The sequence below is a fragment of the Macrobrachium nipponense genome, chromosome 44, assembly GCF_015104395.2.
Source record: "Macrobrachium nipponense isolate FS-2020 chromosome 44, ASM1510439v2, whole genome shotgun sequence".
Lineage (NCBI taxonomy): Eukaryota > Metazoa > Arthropoda > Malacostraca > Decapoda > Palaemonidae > Macrobrachium > Macrobrachium nipponense.
In genome coordinates, this window is record NC_087221.1 from 49,284,191 (window position 1) to 49,291,084 (window position 6,894).

Here is a 6,894-nt window from a genome sequence, read left to right on the forward strand (position 1 = left end):
TGGGTGTTAGGAAAATTGTGTACTGAATTGGCCTTAGTCATGAGGTTTGTTCTCTCAACTGTGTTCACAGTTTGGTCTGGGGTTCATCGTAGATTTGTCAGAAAATGGACTTAGGTCATTTCCTCTGGAATTGAACTCTGATTCCATGCGGTGTGAGAAGAGGTTGGAATCACTGAGCCCTGTATCTTTTTAAGAGGTGGTATTTGGTGATTCTATCATGGACAAAAGGATTTATTCAGCAGAAAATTAATTTTAGTATGAAAAGGTAGTTGTTCCTACTTGATATACAAACCCTTGGTCCTTTACAATAGGAATATGCTTAAGGTGAACCCGGACCAGCCGCTGAATTCTTAGCAAGGCAGTTAGGTTAGTTACCTGCCGGTCCGGTTGTTGGCATCTCCAGCGCTGCTACCATACTACATGGGGAGAAGACCATGTTCTCCTCGGGAGCTTGCATCGCTTATACAATCTTGCTCTCCTGAACTCGCACACTTGTCGCCACTGTAGGCTGGTGCAAGGCCTTGGCTCACTCCCCAGGCAGCAGCGCTGTGAAAGGGAGTGAAGGTATACAATTCAACTTTCGTATTCCATTTATCGCCATTGTCATCATGTCCCGGTACGTCGTATTGTTCCTGGAGAATGTTTTGAAGAAGTCGAGGAGGAAGAGAGCTAGGAAGGTGTGGTTGTCTTCCTCTTTGCCTGCCTCCTCTTCCCCTTTACCTCTGAAGGTCCCCTTTACCTCCGAAGGTCTCACAACCTAAAGAAGGAGAAGGTCCTCTCTCCCCCCTCCTAAGAAGTCTCATGCTGAAACTTCTAAGGGTCTGCACTCCTCCTTCGGGAAAGGGAACCGAGGCTCCGCCTTCAGAGGCCAGAGCCTCGGCAGCCTCTGGAAAACCGACTAGCGTTCGCACTTCAACTCCGAGGTCTGCTGGTGCTGCTGGAGGAACCAGAGCCAGCCGTGTTGGTGTCTTGTTTGCGAGTAACTCTGAGTATATTGCCTTCCAAAAGGGGCAGCACATCCACTGGTGGTGCCACGAAACGAGAGAAGGGATCGAGCCACGGCTTGAACCCTTCTGTGAAGACGAAGACTGGTTCTTTGTCAGGAGCCATGACCGTTGCACCTCCCACATCGGAAGGAGCAACGGAAGAGACGAACAAGATGGCCCCTGTTCAATCCTCTTCATCAGGGGCTTTGGCTCCGAAGAGCACTGGGACGTGTCGTGAGGAGGATGCACGTTCTCAGCAGGTGGGGAACCGAGTCTCTGTGACCAGCAGCGCTGCTCGGAAGAAGACTACGTTTCCCACCAGCGCTGCTGCCAGTCCTGCTACCAGCACTGCTGCAGAGCGAAGAGAACAGTTGTAGTCTCCTCGGGAGTCCGCATCATTGGTACGTTCATGGTCTCCTAGACACACGTCCTCGTCACCACCACGGTTGGTACAGGGGCGTGGCTCACCCCACCTGGCAGTACCGCTGCTAGGAGGAGTGTTGGCATCCAATCCATCTCTCCCATTCCGCTACTTCCTCGGGATACACTGGGAGGGGCGAGGTGAATGGTAGGAACCCTGTAGAGACTTCTCCATGGTATTCAGCGATGGCAGCATACGTTCCTGGAGTCCTAGGACCCCAACGATCATGCGCCAAAGTCGTTAGGTATGGATCGAGGGATGTCTGGCTTGGTTCCTCCTGACGGAGGAGCAGATCGGGTAGACCGATCTCTGGAGGAACTTGGGCCTTTACCAAGGGATTCGGACACCCCCAAAATGCGGAGGACGTTTGCAGAGATCATTGCGCTGATCCGTCAGCACAACGATCTCAGGGATGCTGCCACAATATCCTCTTCAGGAGATTGTCCCTCCTGCCTCGAATCCTTTTGGGGTCTGTGAGTCGGTGCATGATCTACCTGGATGGGGAGCAGCGCTGCTGACTGCAGGAGCCCAGGGCTACTGCAAGTCCTTCTACCAGTCCTGCTAACACGCAGTCCCGTAGAAGCCCCTGTCTACAGCCAGGTAACCGGGACCCAGTTTACCTGGGTCCAGGTGTGTCTGTGCATACCTGACGAGCAATAGAATCTCTCTCAACAGGAAATAGAGACACTGTAGAGTACTATGTCAGCAGCCCTTCAGGCAGTCTCCTACCTAGACTTGTGATTCGTCACAAGTGACTAGAGTCGCAGCTTCCTTGTCAGTAATTGTCCTGGAGGAAAACTTAGTGTTCGGGAGACCTGTCCGGAGGTGGGACTTTTCCTGCCTGGCACCAGCCTACTGCCTAGATTCCTGCTCTCGTCGGCCTTCCCACTTCTCCGTAAGTAGGGACTGAGTTTCTCTCCCCAGCGATCGGGATCTTGGGGCGGAGGGTGCCTCTGGAGACCAAACTAAGATTCGTTCTCCAATCTCTGTTCCCATGGGCTCTGCTCAAGGGACGGAGATTGTGTCGGAATCTCGTTCACAAGAATCTCCGAATGTACAACCTCCTAAGGGAGGACATAAATCCACAGCCAATGAGGTATTCTGTCCTTTCCATGACAGTGACACAGAGCAAGAGCAGGACTCTAACTAAGGCTATGTCCTACCTGTGAAGAATCTTGATTCTTCTACAGGGGTTAGGGACTTTGTCGCTATTCCTTGAGTCAAGACACATGGAGGATAGCGGGAGATCACTTGTCCGGCCCTCCTTCCTTGAGTTTTCGGCCTCAAAGAGAGTTTGCTGTCACTACGGGTCGACACGAGAACGTGGCTCATTCGCCCTGACAACGGCACTGTTAAAGGGAAAAAGCATTCGATGCTCTTCTCTCATTCCTTCTACTCCTCGCACAACACACTGGTCGAGCTCTCAACCGCTCCACAGGTGTCACGAGTGTTTGACCTGGTCTCAGCTTGAATGCATTCGCATGGTATATGTCTTTGAGGTATCCCAACATTTGTATGGTCCAAGTGAACTCCCGTTCATGGTTTTTCACAGGACGGCAATAGACTCCTCGAGTGTCTCTGGGATCTGAAGACCCGGATAACCGTGAGAGGTTCGATTTCAAGCTCAAGCAGAGGACTTGCTACCTGTGCTTGCTGGTACATGAGCCCTACGCGAACTTTAGTACCAGCATGTTCAGGTAGACAGTAAGACGGTTCCAGTCTTGACAGGAACGATCTGTTCGGCCATGTCTTGTCGTCAGGCTTTGACTGCTGCCCCTGGAGAGTCGGGACCGAGGAAAAGACACGAACCAAGAAAAGTTGCAGAAGTACGGGAACTTCAAGACAAACATCTTCTCATCAACGTCCTGAAACTCAAGGTTGCCTTCCTGGTTCTCCAAGAGTTTTGGGAGACCGGGATAATCAACACTACAATAGTGGCACACGTCATTAAGCGAGAGACTTGCTTCTCCCGAGCTTCTCCTTAACAGTGCAGGTGATCGAGTGGGCAACAGCACACTCGATCGGTCAGTCAACCAGATGCTTTCCAGACGAGAAATGTAATGGTAGACAAGCTTAGTCTTCAATATCTGATGACTTCGAGAAATGACCAGGAAGAAGTACTAATTTGCTGCTGATGGCAATGGTACACTTCCCCTGAAGAGGTCTTGAGGCCAGGGGCATTGCCCCATTCACTCACGTCCATAGAACCTGTTGGTTCAGGGTGTTACCCACAGGCCCCTGGACACTTTTCCTTGGGATCAGTGGTGGCTACTTGATAATTAGTGTATCTTACCCAGCTCCTATATTGGATAGTATTGCATCTCGCCTTGTTGTACGGTATGATTGAGCTGATTGGGGAATGACTGGCTCCCCCTTTCCTGTCTTTCATCCTACCTGGGAGAGTATGCGGACCGTTACATTCTGGACCGAGCGATTGAAGCGGGTATGACACTCCTTGGAGTAACCTACCTATTTTCTTGATTAGATAATAAGAGTAACTCCCGCCCATTCCCTTCACAAGGAGAGGAAGAGGCATCTGGACATAAGACAAACTCATTGCTTGCATTTGCCTTATAGTCTCCGACATTTGGTTCTTAGCTTTCTCTTGAGGGGGACATATTCTCTCCCTTATGAGTAAGCCCAGAAGACTGACTATTATCTTGCAGTTCTTAACTCTGATCAGTAGTCAGTGGCTGGATTCCTTTCCTAGCTCTTACGACCAGGAAGGAAATAGCAGGTAGGGGAACCCCCTGTCAGTTCACTGGAGATCACTCAGATTCCACCCTCCAATCAGCGAGTCTTCCTATTGTAAAGGACCGAGGGCTTGTATATTGTGTAGGAAAAATAACTAACGGGGTCACAAGTTAAAAAGGGGTATGTAAGTGGCTCCACATGTCTCGTGACCAAGCACATATGCCAATAGTCCCTTGCACACACAATTATTTTAAACTACCGGTTTCCAGCTAGCGCTGAGTATTTATCCTAATGTTAAGACCTCAGGTTTGTAAGTTATGAAAAATACAAATTGTTTAAAAATTTATCATTTTTGGGAGTAAATTGTATTTTTCCTAACTATACAAACCTGAGGTCCTTTACACTAACTTCCCACCTCACGCCACCCCTCACTCTGCTACCTGGGCCAAGGCAGATTGGAATGTCTATGTCCGGTCAGAGGAACTACCAACGACCGGACCAGCAGGTAACTACCTAACTGCCTTGTTAAGAATTCAGTGGCCGGTCCGGCTTTAAGCATATTCCTATTGTAAAGGGACCTCAGGTTTGTATAGTTAAGGAAAAATACAATTTACTTTCAAAAATTGTGATTTTGAAGAAAGCAAAGGGAATTTCTGAAAAGTAGCCAGCTGAAAGCAGATGTAGGTGGGGTCCAAAAGAGGCAGTAAAAAGAACTTTAGATATTGCATCATGCACTGCATGGTGCAGGAACACTGGGAAGTAACTCACCTATGGAGCAGTTTATTGATCATGTAAATCCAATAAGTTATTGCAGTTTGCCGTTTCTTATTCTCATTATATGCACTTTTTGTTTCCCTGTTAGCTGCTGCAGTAATATAACTTTTAGTCCAAAAATATGTCATTTGCTTAAATGATGACACACATCCAATTGCTTGAAGTTAAAAATTATCTTTAATGCATCAGAAAATTTTTTTTTTCTTTCTTTTTTGTTAACTACTGTAGTGCAAGTTTTGTAGCCTACATATTTTTATACTTCAAATTAAATGATGGTTAATAAATTTTATACTTTTATTTCATTTTATGGTTAGAAGTACGCATTGTCTTTATATCCTTGAAAATGTTTTAATACATTTTTCATCTGGCTCAAATAAAGTCTGGTTTACATCTGAAATTTCTAACATTTGCAGGATCTTCCTTCTTTTTGGGAAACATCACAATCAGGAATGTAACAAAAGTGCAGATTCAGAGAAAGTGAGATCTGATCTCTTCAAGAAATTCCGGATCAAGCCTTCTTCTATTCATGGACCATTTTCAAAATATCTTTTACAGGTAAGCTGGATGGATAGGCTTATAGTAGTGTTGTGATTAAAACAGAATACGTACGTACATGTAACATAATACACAATCGGAACATCGAGCTGCATTTTTTTTTTTTTTTTTTTTTACAAATAACATTTCTTTACCTCGTTACTTGATGGGTCTTAATTAGCTTATAATTATTGCTCTCCTGGCTTATTATTATTAATAGGTGTTAGTTTTTCCAGACCTCTGAGTCTCAAGTAGACTCTTCTCGGGCTCTCCTGGCTTAGAGTACTGTAGAGTAAGTAAAACCGTTTCTTCCTATGAGGATACAAACAAAACCTACCTTTGAGATAGCTTTGTTCTAGCAAAGCACCCAGCATGCTTGTTTTAGTTATGTAGCAAGGTAAATAACACATTTTTAATTATTATTAGGTAGGTAATGTAACCAGATCACCAAGTCAAAATACAAAGCAATTATATACAGGGTTGTCGTGAAGCCTTTGTCTTTAATACTGTCTTTATTATATTTGAGATAGTTTTGCTAATTTTGAAGAATATGTTGCTGCTTAGCATGTTATACTTTTTTATATGATAGATAGCAAAGTGTTTTATTTTACCTCACTTACTCATTTCAATTCAGTTAGAGTTGCAAGGTGTCCAAAAGAAGATAGAGGGCCAAAAGAACCAGCAGAAAAATTTAAAAGCAAAAAAAGGTAGAACTGACATAAAAACATCCAAAGATACCAGACAGTGTAAGGAAGACCTGGGAACCAAACAGAATTGCATGCTTAACAAGACCAAAAATGGCTGTAGCATTCTTAATCCTGAGAATGGTATCAGCCAGACAGCTGAAAATGTAAGGACATATCAGTGATGCCAAAACCAACACAAGTATAGCAAGGAAAGTAAAGACCAGGAGATTAAAAGCCTCACCGGGTCAAAGATAATTTATGCCAGTGATAGGAAAGAACCAGATAATCTTGATGGAAATGAATATCATCAGGTCAGAAGTTTCAGAGAAGCAAAATTAAATAAAGTTTCACAGAACAGTGGACAGTTTGTACATTCATGTCTTGAGATAAATAAAGATCAAGAAGTAAGGAACATCAATGGGGCTAGAATAAACAAAATGGATGCATTTAAACACAAAAGTACGTTAGTTGTGCATGATTATCTTGAGAGAAGTATAAATCAGGATGGGCAAAGTACCACAGGAACAAATAGAAATGAGACTCAAGATAATGTACAAATAGCACAAAGTTATTTTAAAGGTAAAGAACATGAGGTAAAAAATACCAAAGTGATGAATATAAATAAGGCTAAACACAGAATTTTGGAATATAATTATTTTGAGAATAATGAAGATCAGGAAGTTAAAAACATCAAAGGGACAAATATAAATGAGGCTAAACATGAAAATTTACAACATGAGTATAATGAAGTTAGAAATTTTGGGGTTAACGCAAATGTGGCTAAACCCAGCAATGTGCA